This window comes from Bombus affinis, chromosome 11 (assembly GCF_024516045.1).
Source record: "Bombus affinis isolate iyBomAffi1 chromosome 11, iyBomAffi1.2, whole genome shotgun sequence".
NCBI lineage: Eukaryota > Metazoa > Arthropoda > Insecta > Hymenoptera > Apidae > Bombus > Bombus affinis.
In genome coordinates, this window is record NC_066354.1 from 8,893,495 (window position 1) to 8,909,559 (window position 16,065).

Sequence of the window (16,065 nt, forward strand, 5' to 3'; positions counted from 1 at the left end):
AAATCGATTCTATAAACAAAGATACTTTACGTTCGATAATATACAATTATACCCGATCATAAGCGCGATTATTCGAAGGTTAATTACTACAGTACATCTTACCTACGTATATTTTATTAAATAACAGAGAATCTGCATTGTTATGCAAGCAACGTACTTTTTATTCTTTATCGACGTTTGATTACCTTCAAACACATTGATAGTTATATAACATCTTTTGTAAAATCAGGTATATTCGAACTGTTGACTCACGTTTAACCGTAAATTGTAACCTACATTGCGTTCAACGAATGGCGATTGCAGCGTTTGAGAATGTTTTCTACACTTTGTGAAATATCTTAACAATACTGTACTTATGTCCTCTAATTAAGATATCCAATTACATTTGAATTAATTACATTCGTTACTAATTGCGTTGGCAGTTAAAATAAGATAATGGAAAGTTTTCTAGAAAATTTATTCAAAATCAAATTAAAAATGTAATAGCAACTTGCTTACCAATCACTCTTAGCCTTCGAACAATTTTTATATCTTATATATATAATATGCCATATATTCGGAAGGGTATGAATTTCTCTAAATATTCGTAGTCTACTTATGTATCAAATATAAATACTAGTTCCCCTACCGTGTATAAAATATAAATTTAATAATACACAAATATTTCCTAGAAGCAATTTCGATACTACGAGCTTATTTTTGAGTTCGATAATTTCCGCTCGATATCTCTTTACTTAATGTTATATCAACACGTGGCTGCGAAAACTTTTTCTAGAGGGATCGTTCGCTTGGTTCCACGTCGAATCGCAGTTTCTATAAGCGATTTCAACGGGGTGGTCCCTCGCCCACGGTGTGGCAACTATATTGAATAGGCAAACGCGAAGCCGGACCGGTACGAACCCGATTGTACGTACCTAAGAGAGTTTATATTTGCACGAACCTCTGTACATTCAAACACGAACGTTCCGTAATTTCTGGTCAGTTATCGTCTCCTCCGGTTCGAATTTAATTGCATCGTCAGGTAGGTTACAAAACGCGTTCCTATCGCTGTCGCATGATTTTTATTATCACGGCCTGGACGAAGTACAGAATGAGGTTTCTTTTTTTTTTTTTTTCCTTTAAATACGGAGAATTATCGTAGGCGACTTAACTAACGCAGCAATATCGTTCCATCGCGAATATACATATTAATGTATTAATGCGTTCAACAAACCGTGTTCCGTACTTATTCATGCAGTTGCCTCGATACATTAACCCTTTGCGGTTCGTCTGCTTCATGCGATTGCCTGTTACTATGTTCGATTTATTCCCAAGGTAATTTGTCCTAAACATAGAATAATGCTGAACATAACGGTCAAATTATAACATCGTACAATTAAATCTGACAGTAAGATACAATTTTCTCGAAGCAAATTAATCATCTCTTTCTTGGAAGCAACGATATAAATAGGATGTTAGAAGAAAAGAGAGATTTTGGAAGCTTACAGTACTCACCGAAAGGGATATATAAACAATGTGTAATCAATATCTATGGATCTTAAAATTCATTCTTTTGATATTTTGCAATTTTCAATTTTTGCGAGAAAATTTTAGATTTTTTCACCAATTGATATTGAAAATATTTGAAAAATCTTCGGAAAAACATAGACCTTTAGCTCATTCTAGTGCGCTTTGCTCGAGAATTGATGCAGCTCTAATTACTCTAGTTCCGGCTTTGAACGATGCCAATTAAAAGTGTTTCTCCTCGTTACACGATCAAAATCTGTATCACTTAAATCATATGGTTTAAAGAAGAAACCCTGTTTCTCCCATTATAAAACACGTACAAATTTTTATCGTTCATATACGTATAATACTTACGTCTATTATCGTAGCTAATTAATTTTCTTGCGAAAATTGCTACGTGCTAGCAAAATCTAAGATCCTTTTTATGTAACATCCTCTGTGTTAAATGCAGGGTTCAGCCGCATAACAGGCGAAGGCGAGCACGACGATGATTCCCCCTAGAAAAATAAGAAAAAAATAGAGATTAAAAGTTTCTTATTCTCAGCTTAGTTTTCGAGGAAATCGAATTTGAAAATTTATCACGTGTAGTTGATCGTGGCTAATTTCGGACTGGTCAAGACTAGATTATCGACAGGAGGTTATTCTACGCGTGAAAATAAGTGCAAAACTTAGAATAAGATTTTTACGCGAGATACTTTGTTTCCGAGAAAAATAAATTTGAAGATCTATCATACGCATGTATTAGGCTGATTTTCAACCAAACACGTTCAAACTCTATTTCCTTAAAAGCGAAACTCTAAACGGAAAAAAATTTTATTTTACATTTTCGACTTATTTTCGTAAGTAGAATGACCTTCTGTCGATAACCTAGTTTTTACCAGTCCGCAATTAGCCATGTTCAAACGTTGAAACGTAATAAATGTTGAAACTCGAATTTCTCTAAAACTAACCGAAATTTGAATGAACAAATTTTATCGTTATATATATAAATTTTATAGTTTCTTCCTATTTCTCCAGAAGGAATCACGACGTGCTCACTTTTACGCGTTATTCGACCGAACACGGTATACGCGTAACTGAGAAGCCTCTGGAATCGTTTCAATAGAATAGCACTGTGTTTTGGACCACCCACCGGTAAACTTTAAGACGCTGCAATAATCTATCATGTCATAAGATTCCTTTTTGGTAGACAATCTAAAGTACACTCTTGCAGCCACGATAATACTTTTCTTACCGTGAAACGCGTGGGATTCGTGCATTGTGCGTTATTCGACGTTAACATTTACGCATCTCTACAATCATCCTCTATGCACCGGAACAAAAGGCTGAGGTTCGTCGATCAGAGCCACGGCTGATTTTAAGAAGCTCTCTACGGCTTCGTACTTCCTATTGTTCCCTGGCTGCTGTCTTATTTCGAACGTGCATCTACAATCTGCTTCTCGCATCGCGAGTAAACGGCCTACGAAAATTTTTTCTCCCCGTGCGTTTCTCGTAAAACAGGTTGTTTGGTTGTTCCGATACGATCGCCACTGTGATTTCTTGCTATATACGAGTTATCCAGTTTAGCGAATCGAGGGTTATCGTCGATCTGTTTCTCTTATCGCAGGTAATAGGAAACACGTTGCATGTTTCGAGATTTTTCAGAGGGTTAGCTTGAGCGGTTCGTTTCGAACCGGTACCCTGGTCAATTTCGAACTATGAATATCAAGTATACGAAGATTCTATCTTCAGAACGTATGTATATCCTTATGGATACGATTTAACACGAAATGAATACGTCTTAAAACGAAATGCAAGTATATAAATATATGATTATGTTCCTGTTGCTTTCCGATGGACAAGGTATATAGATTTCTTGTCATTGTAATAATTACTATAGACAATTAGTAATAATTCTACCATAACGTAGCCTTCAATGATCAGTTTCAATCATGCCTACTTTAGGGCAACGTATTCACATTATTTTATCATAAAACAAACATCCAACGCGAAGTATCAATTTTCAAGTAGACCTGCACCGTAATTAACGAAATGTGGTATGATTAGTGTTCGATTTTCCCATGTTACCATTAATAATTTACTGTAAACAAATGTATTCGGTGTACGACAAGCACGATAAACAATGGTAGCCACGTTGATTACCGAGTGGACACCTTTGTCCCTGGAGACACCCTTTGTTTCGATGTCTATCTTCACCAGGGGAACCGTGTGACGAGAGGGTGGGAAACAGGGGTTAGGGGAGAGAGAGAGAGAGAGAGTGGTTCACGCTCTACTGGCGGTAGCGTTGAAGTAATTGCAATTAAAATTTGTTTCGTGAAATTGGTTACCCACATCCCACGTCCCTGTCTTCTCTGCTGTCCATCAGTTGGAGGCTTTTAGCACGCACTTGTTTTCTATTTATTACACTCTTCTGGTAGATCGAAAATCGTAATTAGTAGCTCGTTCACGCGACTCATTTTCCCTCCCTGTCTCCCTTTCCCTTTCGCGTTTCTCTTTTCCCCGTTCTATCTACGTCACTTTTTTTTTAACAGCTGTAATTAACAGCGCACCGTTTGATAATTGTGCGTCTATTGTCCCGTTGCGGGTTGCGTTCGGGATCGATTTAAAACGTTCGCGAGCAGAGGAACATTTTAGGCCGGGCGCTTCCATTCTATTTCGATTCGTTTTTCCTCGAACGGCGAGAGGCCCTTTTAATTGAAATGTAAATTGTTCGATTGTACCGCCGCGAAGTATCGGTTGATTTTAACGAAGCATCGACCTGCGCAGAAATGAAATTTCACCGATTCTCCGAATGGAACGAAAACAATGCTCGAGCCCGCTAATATTCCGATCGTGACATTTCCTTCCCTTTCGACCAGAGGACGATGCTTGTTTCGTTAAAAAAATCGACGTATTCCCTAGTCCGCACTGTAACGACCCGCCGTGAGGAATTTCGCCGAGCGAATCGTAGCGTGCTCCGTTACTCTCTTTAATTCTTTGATCGCGCGAGTTGCAACGTTTTACGCATGTTCAGCAGACTTGTACGGATACGCGTAATGTCAGCTAACTGATCGGAAACTTGAAAAAGAAGCTACATTCGCGGTAAATATATCCTCGGCTCGATATCAGATCGATCAGTAGTATACTTTTAGCGGTAGGGGTTTCAATTAATTAATATGAATATACGTAACGGGAACGTTCAAAGCTAACGAAATGATCATTCGAAGTAATGAAATATCGATAAATTCCGTACGCTTCTATGTACAGTAATTTCATTTCCTCTATGTTCGTTCATTATAGATATCTGATTTTCGATTTTCATTTTTCGGAAAACGTGTTCATACACATCGTATGTATTTCTGTATACATATAGCGAATGCATATGTAATCGCGTAAACGCGCACAATCTGCTCGTAGAGAGTATTACGCGGTGGATTAAAGAAGATTTTTTTCTGATCAAACTTCTACCATCGACGAATAAAAACATTAAATTTGTACCAAAGCAAAGAAATATATACAAAAATGTATATGACGGAAGGAGAAGAAGAGGCTCTACTAATAAAATCGTATATTTCGTCAAAGATCATTCAAATCCGCAAAAATAAAAATGAAAAATTCCGAATTGGTCGTTTCCATCATTCTGTGGTTCCGGTGTTAACAAATCGGATTAATTCGCGATCGATTCCCCGGACAAAGGGAACGAAAAATGGTACAATTTTGATCGGCAGAAGTAGGAATCGCGCGGCTGCGAAAACGCGAACCGTGCACTGATTACCGGCAATATTTCCCGCACGACCGGTCGTTAATAACGTTTCTGTTATTAATGAACGAACTGCGGCGTGGCGTTAACGGCCGATACGCGGTATAGTACGTTATGAGGTTCGATAATGCGCCACGCGGGATGGCTGACGCGTAATTGTAAACTCGATCGGAAAGGCTCGTCGATGGCGATTCGCGTCACGCTCCCTTATTCCTGGCCAGCGATTTGTACGTTGAGGCTTTTCGCGGCATTAAATAATCAAAAGCGAATTCGAGGCACAGTTGCGCGCATCGGCCGATCCCACTTTTCCCAATTTGAAATTCAATGCGATCTGTTTGGGCTTGTCACGAGACGGCCATACTCGATATTTATCGCGCCTTTCCAGAATTTTCGGAATTTTTCGGAAATATCGTTTCTGTACGTTGAGAAGGAAAGACGAGGGTGTTGGTAGAAATGGTCGGCACGGCAGGCGATTCTATCGCGCAGGAATTACATTTAATTTATTGGTCAAAAGTCACGTAAACTATGTATCGTCGAAAAATGTAAATAATATCGTAATATTATCGTATCAAGGTAGAAGAAATTTCTATATTACGTAGTTACACGTACATAGGTGTTATAAAGTAATTATATCGTTTTGTCAGAGTACAATGAATTGATCAGGACAAGGAGATAAGTAAGTGTTGGACAGAAGTATACTACAGAAATTAGAGAAGAATATAATTTGCATCGATATCGTGCGGATTCTGAGCTTCTTCAAACGGATCTTTCTTTATTTCTCCGTCAGATGGTAGTCAAATTTGTTGAGAAAAGAATACACGTGTTTTTTGCTCAGGTTAATTTATGCAAGCGACGAATGCACGCGTGTTTAATATTCGCATACAGTTAAGCTATTTCTCGAATGCTGGACCAGTTCAACGGGTGGTCGTTATAAATTATAATAAAACGTTGCACTTCGTGATATCGCCTTCGTAGGAATAGTAAATTTCTCAGGGGCGTAATAACAACGGAAAGTGGTCGCCTTGGGGGGCGATTAATGTCGTCGCTATGAAAAATGCTCAATATTCTTTTTTACCTCTAGCTGTGTACACCGCGACACAACGTATTTTTTTCCCATTTATTATTTATATTCTTACCAGTACAGCGTGTCCTTTTTTTTTCGATGAAACGCGGATTGAAAAATTTCTTTAATTTACTCGTACAGTTACGATTGGGCGATAATCACGATCTTAATTGTCGATAAATCTTTCATTCTCTACTTTACAGCCACGAACCTTCAAAAATAATTCATTTCCACAACGATGTTAACCTTTACGTTACGGAACTCGATCACAGCCGAATGCTACCAGTCGTGCGCGTTTTTATTTCAAGCCAATCGCTGGTAAAATTTGTCTCCTTCTACTGTAGGGATCGACGATGGGATGTATGATGGTAATATGAGAACAGCATAAAGAAGTTGAAAATTAAAGAATATTTCTTCTTTATAAAATCGGAACTATCTCGAAGTAAGTAAAGAAATCTATTAAGCGACATAAGGATTAGTCGCGTTCTATGAAAAATTCCATTAAAAAGAAAATCCTGTTCGTAAAGCCGAACGTAAAAATTTCATTTTTCAAATATTTTTTCCGACGTACCGGTTGAAAGAGGAGCCACATATTACACGGAACGATATTTCTCAGCACTCATCCGTGCTGTCGTCGCGGAATCGAAGTAAATGCGATTAAAGCCGGCCAGAGCATGAGATCGACGTTGCACGATGAATTCGACGTAACCATGCAGCTATGACGTATAACGGGGAAATTTATAAGGATTCACGGGGATCGTCGTAAACCATGAAAATTCTATTTATTTCGCGAATTTCAGGGCGAATGTGGGACGAACGCGCGATGAGACAAATTTACGATCCTTTTTAGGCATCAAATCTGGCGTGTCGGGAAAGTTTGGCTCTCAGCCAGCCGGTTCTCGAGTGCGGCCAAATACACGTACACATGTGCTCACTTATACTCGGTGAACACGTGAGCCACAGTATTATGAGATATTTAATTTGAGTTTCGCGCCGTTATATATCACTCGGGTGTTGATAGAATGGCTTGTTCTCTTGATTTCCGTTTTTGCAACCGTGTCGACCCGTGATTTACCGTAATTTCTATTAAAGATCCCTCGGAACGCGCACCGACTCCATTCCTCCTTTTGCTCTTCTTCTTCTACCTTCCACCTCTTCGTCTATTTTTCCCTTGCCGTTCTTGTTTCCTCCGTGCAATCTCTTTTTTCGCGTCAACTTTCGTGCCAGCGGTGTCGCACGCCTACTTTTACATTCTCCGACGACGATTACCGGCATCCGTCGTCGGTGGCGAAAGAAGGACGAGGAGAAGGAAGAAAAAAGAGAGGAAGCACAGCGTGAGAAACATTATATCGCCGTCCCGTAGAATTTTCAATTTTCTTGAAAGCTCCGTAAAGCTTAAACGCATCCTTCGTGAACGAATACGTTTCGCGTCTTCTCGCGCCGGATTTCTCCTTACGAACTGTGAAAAACCGTGTTATATGAACAAAACCCTACGGTGCAGGCTGTTTCACGGATACGTGCACCGATCCATATGGGAAGGCGCGTTTTGTTTACCGAAACGCGGCCACCACCGGCTGCTGCTTGCCAGATCGGCCCCGTTTTATGCAATTTTGGCCAGCAAACAAGTTTCACGAGAATAACGTAACGGGAATGTATAAGTAATCGTTCACCGTTTTGTTTGTAGAGACAGTCGTTTGCTTTTTTTTTTTTTAAGGTTTATAAAGAAGGAATTAGTTAAGTCGTTTAAATCGTTACAGTGAAAACGACGTATTTCAAGTATCGTTGATTAATCTTATGGTTATACATAAATATAAAATTATATTATCGTACAATTGGAAAGAAACTTTAGATACCATTGCTATCGAGCTCTTCGGTTTTGTTTTCCATAAATAGTTTGGTCTCATTTTCTCTGCTTGTACGAGATTATTATCTCGGTTGACCATGTACTCGACCGACCATTGTTGCAGCTTATTGTATCGAAAGGTCATGAGTCGTGATCCCTCAAGATATCTATGTGCTCACCTCGTTTTGCAATAGAAATCGATCACGAGTATTACTTTGTACCATTATTCATCGCGATTCTGTATCCACTTTCCTTCTACGCTTTATCTATTTTTATTCAGTATCGGTTTACTTTCTTATTAGCTCGGTTTATCCATCGGATCCACTCTGACACGAGAAATGAAAAACACACAAGATTTAATGATTTAAAAATGACAAACTCGTAAGACGAGAGCGTACGTTAATGATTTAATATAACACACTGGCCGAGCATTGAAATATTTTCAAATTACATCTTGCAGAGAAGCAGTTGGTAAAGATGTCCACGAATTTATACGACAAAGAGTAAAATTATCAATAATAAACGAGAATCTATCGTAATTCTTAAAATTGGGCTCGTTGTTGAAAAATTATTTGTCGTTAATTGGTCAGATAATCGTTGTCAAAAATCTAATCTAATCTAATCGTTCAATTTATTTAATTCGTCTGTAGTTATCATCCTCTACAAAGGCAAAGGTAGATCTCCGTTCTTCGTTCTTATTTTCCCGAATTTTCCATTTTTTAAGCGAGATCAGGTCGCTCGCCCGATTCGAGCAACGATCACCTGCCACCCACTAGTCGCCGTGTTCGTATCTGCGTAAGAAAATTAAAGTTCTCTGTGCTGTTCTTTCCATTGAAAGCAGCAACCACATTGCGCCCGATCGTAATTGATTCCCCTCGAATCGAGCGATTCGCGATTTCCATGCAGAGCAACATCTCGCAATTATGTTTACCTACACTTGCCGGCAACGTTTAGCAGAATAATCCTTTCTTATTTCGCCGTTAGCGGGATAATTGCATTCCGTGCGGCGCCACAGCTCCGTGTATCGTTTTTCTCGAGAGCCTCGTTCCGGCTTTTTGTTTGACGAAGTTACCTTACCGTTGCTACGGTTGCTCCAAGTATCCCGCCGTTCCCCTGGGTACGGGAAGTAAGCTTAACAGTGCGATAAAGGTAATATGATTACGCGAATCTGCAACGCGTAAGCTCGGTCCAGAATATAACTTCTCGATGAATTTGTGATTAATATGCAAATGCCGGCTAAGTTCCGAACCGGAATCGAGGATAATTTCGCTTCGAGCGGTGTACGTCTTGTGGGATATAGAAAATATCGACAATCGTTGATTTAGCGTAGAAATAATTTTTCCAAGAAGCAATTTCTTATCCTCGTTGAGACGAATAATTTTTGCCAGTACGAATTATTGCTACCGTATGAAAATTACAGGGAAAACGTGATAAGTACGTTTTTATTGCTCTTCTTTTTATTTCAACGTCGCTTTGTAATTTAAAGGCAACATTTTCGTATAAAATAACTAAGATTGGAAAGAACTTGTTGAGTTTAGCTAAACGTATAATCGTTAAGACGAACAATATGTACATTCTCTGTTTCGCATCTTATTCATCGTATTTCATAATCGTTTTTTCAACGTACGTTCGTTTGATCGTCAGGTTCGTGTAAATCGAACTATTAAATTACTATTATCTAACGATATATCAATAATATCTCGTAACATTTCTGCAATAATGTAATATTATGGAAAGATAAGTAATGGGAGGATTTTTTGTTGAGCAACGCTTTAACAGCTTTAAATATCCAACCGAGACTATTATTGCAATCGATAAATCTTTCGTCTTTCTTACAGCTTTGATCTTACGTAACGAAATAAAATCGATATCCGCAATATTTTCCTGGTGTGAGGTTGTTACCGATAAGTGTTATCGATGGAAGCTTAAAGGTATTTCGTAGCGCAACACTGCTTCAATTTACAGATTAACAAAACAAACAGTCGATAATAACGATTGTGATGGAAAAAACGTCTCCAATGACTAATAATTGCGTTACAAATAAAAAAGTATCTGCCTGATACAAACTATCTTTGTCAATACTGATCCACTATACTGTCAATTTTCCAAATCAGGGATTAATAAGGGAAAATAATCGTCTGAACTAGAATTTCCTCGTATCTCTACAGAAAGTCTCTAGAAACATTGAAACTTGAACTTTCGATCTACACATCTGCACATAACAATTTTATAAAATATTTAAAGAAAACCCAGAGTTGGCAATAAGGAAAAACGTTACGATAATCGATCAATCGTATCATCCTTCGACCGTGAAAAATCATTGCTTTTCCGTAAGATGCAATAACAATCCGTTTCGATTGTCGTCTAATAATAAAAATGCACTAGCACTCGAGTGATTGATTTTTTACGAATGAATCATCGATCTAATCTGTAGATTCCCTATTGCTCTTGATTCCCGATAAACCGTGTACGCCATCTCGTTTCGCTGGTTTTTCCATCCGTCGCCTGAATCTTCCTCCGTTTTTCACGAAAGCTGTGCAAGTCGTAAAGCAGAGGCATGAATTCCCTCGCATCCCATTGTCGTAAATAGCTGCGAGGGAAGGCCCGTGTGAATAAGTAAAGACGTTCCCTGAATGACGCCCCGTGAAAGTGTAATGCCGACGAACGTAACGCGTAAACGTGCAAACGTTGATTCTGAAAGTGATTCAGCGTTAGGATCGCGTGCCACATGGAGGCAAAAGACAGACGAATGTGAAAGTCTGGAAAGTTTCGCGTGTTATACGAGGGCGAATTGTGGTTTCACGATCTTTGTTCGGGCCGACTCTGCTGCCTCGTTTAGACACGCTTCATCAATCATGTTAATAAACCTGTTCGAGCGTTGTCCACGTGTCCGCCGGATGAATCGGGCCACGTTACGAAGATGCACATCCCGAGCGCTGCTCCGCTGGAAATAGCCGAACGCAAAGGAGACCGAGTGATCTATGGAGGATTCTTTATCATCCCAAGTCTCATTATACGAACCATTCGCGTTCTACAATGCGTACGGTATTTCTTTTTTACCGCGCGTACTGCCGCGTATTGTCCGAGTTCTGCCTTGAAACCGTATAACATCGCGCGGGTTTTCTTCATGCAGGCCACGTGGTAACCAGCGGCGATTAAATAAAAGGTAATTAAGAAAGAAAAATGCGCTGGGTGAATTAAAAATTACGGATATCGGGGAATACGGTGGCGAATGTAGGGCGTGCTGTTCAACATTCTTGGCAACTGGGGTAGGATCTTTTGTGCGCGTGCATTGCCGACACGTGCTTCTTGTTTTGACAAGATAATGTGACTTGATCGGTCGGTGTTATCTTTCAATAGAAACATCATATGGTGTGTTGCAACCGAGGAACGTTTCAATCTTTTACTTCCTTTGTGATTAATATATCGGCGTATTGTTTCATAATTTACCGATATCGCGACTGCATTTATTGTAATTCGCATCGCGTTAATTATAGATAATTCTAAAGGGAATAGTAATTATGGAATTGGAATAGGATGAATTATTTTATCCGTACCGTTAACAGTGATAATACGAATCCGGATGCATGAAATTCTAAATCGATTAAAATACCTTGATTCGGGTAAACGGTGGAAATTTTAATGATCAGCCTTTCTAGGTTTAATATTCTCATTACGTATTCCACCATCGAAGAACGTGCTTTTCGTTCTCAATTTAAACACTGTCCGTGGTTTGTTTAATTCTGAAATGATGTTGCTAACAAAAACGGTTAGTTGAATTTATCGCTATCTCTTTCATTCGTTGTCGCATGACTTAAATGCAACCGGTTTTTTGACATACCGACACCGACCGTCACTCACCTTTGCAATGTCTTTATTAATGAGTCATAGTAACTACAAGCGAACGTTTTACCGCTACTCGTAACACAATTATTCATGTGGTAACGGACTTCATACTTAGACCGCAGATGTTCGCGCGAAATATTTCTAAGGAATACTTAATATCGATAAATATCACGCCAGGTATTTTATTTTCCACGTTTCGGATACTTTTATCTTGTCTTACACGTTTCACGAACAATTTCATCTTTGTCCCATCGAATTCGTAAGTTAGCCTCAATTTTCACCACGAGTTGGTTCCAATTTAATCCCAAAAATCATTTCATCGTGATTTGCCACTCGAATTGAAGAAACACGTTGTTAACCCGTTTACCGGCTAAGCATCGAAGGCAAGTTCGATAAATAGACGTTTTCATCAGTCGTAAGGTGTTTCCATTTTCAATTTCTACGAAAAGGAAGGAAGACATTTGGCTGCTACATTTGATACGGAGGATAGAGAGGAACTAAAAGGTTTACAGCCAGCACGGCGTTGGGCTGAATACGCGCGACCCAATGCTCTCGAAGCTTTCGCGCAATAACGTGAGTAATCTACGAAAGCAACGCGGTATGGTGGCTAGATACTACTATCTGGGAAGGGAAAATGTAGGGCACAGAACGGATCGAAGCATCGATCGTTGAAGCGCGATAATGACTCGATGGATTTGAAAGCGGAAGACGCCAGCCGGCGTTCACCTTTTCGACCGGCTCTCATTTTCCCTTCGCCGACTTCCTCATTATTCCCAGATCATTTACTCTGCTTTTTGATACAAAAGCTACGCGGGCTTGAACTGGCGTCGAAACACACGGCACTGGCATTCGTATTGGTGTCCACAGGTTCGTTTATTCGCCCTGTGTGGGCGCGCCTTTTTGCACCGGCTCCATTCGTACCGCTGAAATTCCGGTTACACGACGCTGCGTTCTCGAAAAATACTTTACGCGGAAGGTTAACCGTTGAAATCTTCCACTGCGAACGTCCATTCTTTTGATGAAAATAATAATAACAAGAGTTGTATTAGGTTGTGCGAAAAGTTTCTTTCCTTTTATAAGGAAATAATAGACGCACAATGTTTATTGAATTATTTATTATGAATACAATAATAGAATTATAGCGAAATGGATCACACCTAATTCAATAAAATAATATAGAACAGAAATTGTTGTTCATCTTATGAAACGAAAGAAACTTTTCGGACAACCTAATGTTTCAATGAAACGGAATGGTTATTCGTATGTTAGAAAGCGATGCTATTTTTATTTAAAGATCAGCGCTCTTCTTATCTGAGACTTTGTTCAATCGCACAATTCTCGCTGATGACACGTGTTGTCTTTTGTCTTTTAAAAGTCGTACGTTTCGTTCATAATCCAACATCTTTCATAATTCAAACATAAATTAAATATGATTCATTCATGCGCCGCGTGTACGTATTTGGGATGTGGACGTATGCGAACAGCAACAATTTTTAATCAACGATATTAAGATATTAAAATAAGCACATAAACGGATAAAGTTCATGCTTTTGAATTTACATTAATGATGATTGTATAGGATTGACTGTAATGAATTGATCGTCTCGTATAACTAAAGTGAAACAGAATGTCATCTTCGTCGAAAGTTGTTCGTAGAAGAATGAAAATTAAAAAAGATTCCTCATGAGGGGATTAAAGTCGAACGTCTTATTGTTAGTCAGATATTCTTCATTTGCATCTATTATTCGAGAGGTCTCGTTCATTCTTACGTAAGGTTTACATAAGCGATTGATTTCGTAAAAAATCGATGGGTCGTGAATATTCATGAAAATGTTTTCCTCGCTGTTTACGTACTTGTGTTTTACGAATTCTTGTCTATCATGGTCGAAATATCGAGTACCATAGCCAGCCATAGCATTTTGGCGGATTCAGGAAGATTAGCATTTTACGATTTCGTGTTCCCTGTATCATTGTGCTTAGCCGGTCTTGGTGCGTCTGTTAGAAAGCAATACAATGTTACGTTAATAATCGATCAGCGATAAAACGATAAAGACGCGGCTACAATGGTATCTCGAAGAAGGATAGAGAGGAAAAGTAGCGAGAAAAGAAGTAAAATCGCCGCATAAAAGTTTTACGAGCCACGACATTGCCTTGTTGCATCTGCTCATACTTTATTCCGCTTCTCTTTATTTTTAGCTCCGTACGCTACGAGGTTTAACATTCGGATAAAGTAACTTCGCCGTTATAAACAGCGTCGGCTAACAACCCCATTTTTCCGCCCTGTAATTGCCTGCACTTCGAAATAATTCGTTTTAAATGTATTTCCTTATTTCTAAGATAACGCAACTTCTAAAAATTCGATATTTACGAAACTTACTTACTACAGCTTTTCCTTTCAAATATTTCGCTCAAATTGAAATCTACGTACGCGAAAATTAATTACTTTACGCGTCAAAGTATCGCGCAAAGTACCAAAAACGTACAGACGTTCCAACCCTACAAGTAAGTCGTTCTACACTTCGAAACCACTTTATGTATTTCGAGTATTTCGTAAATACAGTAAATTAGATATCGCTTTTGACGAGCAGTGATCGAATGCCAGGAAATGAAACTTTTATACCGAGACTTATTTAGATTTAGATTCATAGTGAAATTGCATAGTGAAATGAGAAATCCACCCCTGATCGAAATATTTTCCATCGTGGCAATTATTCCGTCGCTCGTACCTCAACCATCAACTTAACTCCAATTTCGTGATCTTAAATAGATACGTACGATAAAACTGTTGGAGATTTTCAGTTTGTGCGCCATGAGCGTTTGGACTGGTCAAAGCTGACGTAAAGGCTATCTATCGTTTCATCCTTTTAATAACTTCAGATCCATAGAATTTCTCGAACAGCAGCAGTTCTTTTTCCTGTGTGTCGTAACTACGATATGGAAAGGAGATGCATCTATATACCGGTAGATGTTCAAGAGCGTGGACGAGGGTACAAAATGCGAATATTGCGCTTTACCTTTCTACGAGGATTATCTTCAGCGCGATGCATCTCAGTGCATCCGTCTTTCCGTGCCACATACATATTTAATACGTTCATCCCATCCGCGATCAGCCGTTAGATTGCATCGTGTATCGGTCGGATCTACAACGAACAAAGAGACGTAAGACGTGATAACCGTGCACATACGCGCATATTGTTACAGAGATGCATCGGGTATCTGGCAGTGGTGTTCAACTTGCTCGATGATATTGAATATTCGTTTTAACACTGATTCACCGGAGTTTCGTTTATTATTTTTGTCTGAAATTAATAATTTTTATGATACTCATAGTTTATATATTCTTCGTAGATTGGAACGAAGAAGATTTGATAAAACACATACCTTTCGAAAAATGTAAAAAAGGAATTGATTCTTTCGATCGTTTCTGGCGTATTCTTCCCTTAACAGATTCTATCGATAGAGATAATTTATTTTGAGCGTCATCATTTTAATTTATTACTCGTTTTACGTTTTAGAATATTGCCTCTAATTAGAATGCACATTTATTATACGAAATTATCAGATCTAAGGTGATCTAACATTTATGTAACAGACAGACATATTTTTCCACGCTATGTGAATAACAGGATCGTTTATGTCCAATATCGCTTCGTCCTCTATCGTTTTCGGTTTCTAAGAAATCTAGGAACATTCTAGAATATTTGTAAATATCTGTGTTGTATGATTTTTCAAGTCAAATGCTTGAAACTTTTCCCAACGAAGTAAACTATCCGGAGGCAAGAAATTCGATGTTGAAATGCTGCTCCCATCGTCAATGATCAATATTATTTATTTCCTTTGATTCGGTAAAATTTATTTACTTTGTACATTGTAATAGACATAGAGAGGAAATAATTATTTGTCGCCTGTGGCTTCGTGCGTTACGTTTAATTAGATATAAAGCAACGAGCAAATAATTGATACACGCTGTTCTCTTTAACGGATCAAGATGTAATTTTTCGTGTCCTGGACAATGGCTATCCCTGTCGTATCACCGTTTCTAGCATATCATCTATGAAATATCCTCGA

General features: G+C 38.7%; 1 protein-coding gene and 1 long non-coding RNA gene across 5 annotated transcripts in view; one reads left to right on the top strand and one right to left on the bottom strand.

Moving 5' to 3' along the window:
• Window positions 1–16,065, top strand: part of LOC126921658 (uncharacterized) — a 570,126-nt gene that overhangs the window by 3,908 nt on the left and 550,153 nt on the right. The gene's annotated exons all lie outside the window — the stretch shown is intronic.
• Window positions 13,818–15,126, bottom strand: LOC126921694 (uncharacterized). Its single transcript, XR_007712518.1, has 3 exons — window positions 15,012–15,126; window positions 14,773–14,924; window positions 13,818–13,992 (listed from the first exon to the last, which is right to left on the bottom strand). It is a non-coding gene; the product is annotated as an uncharacterized LOC126921694 (long non-coding RNA).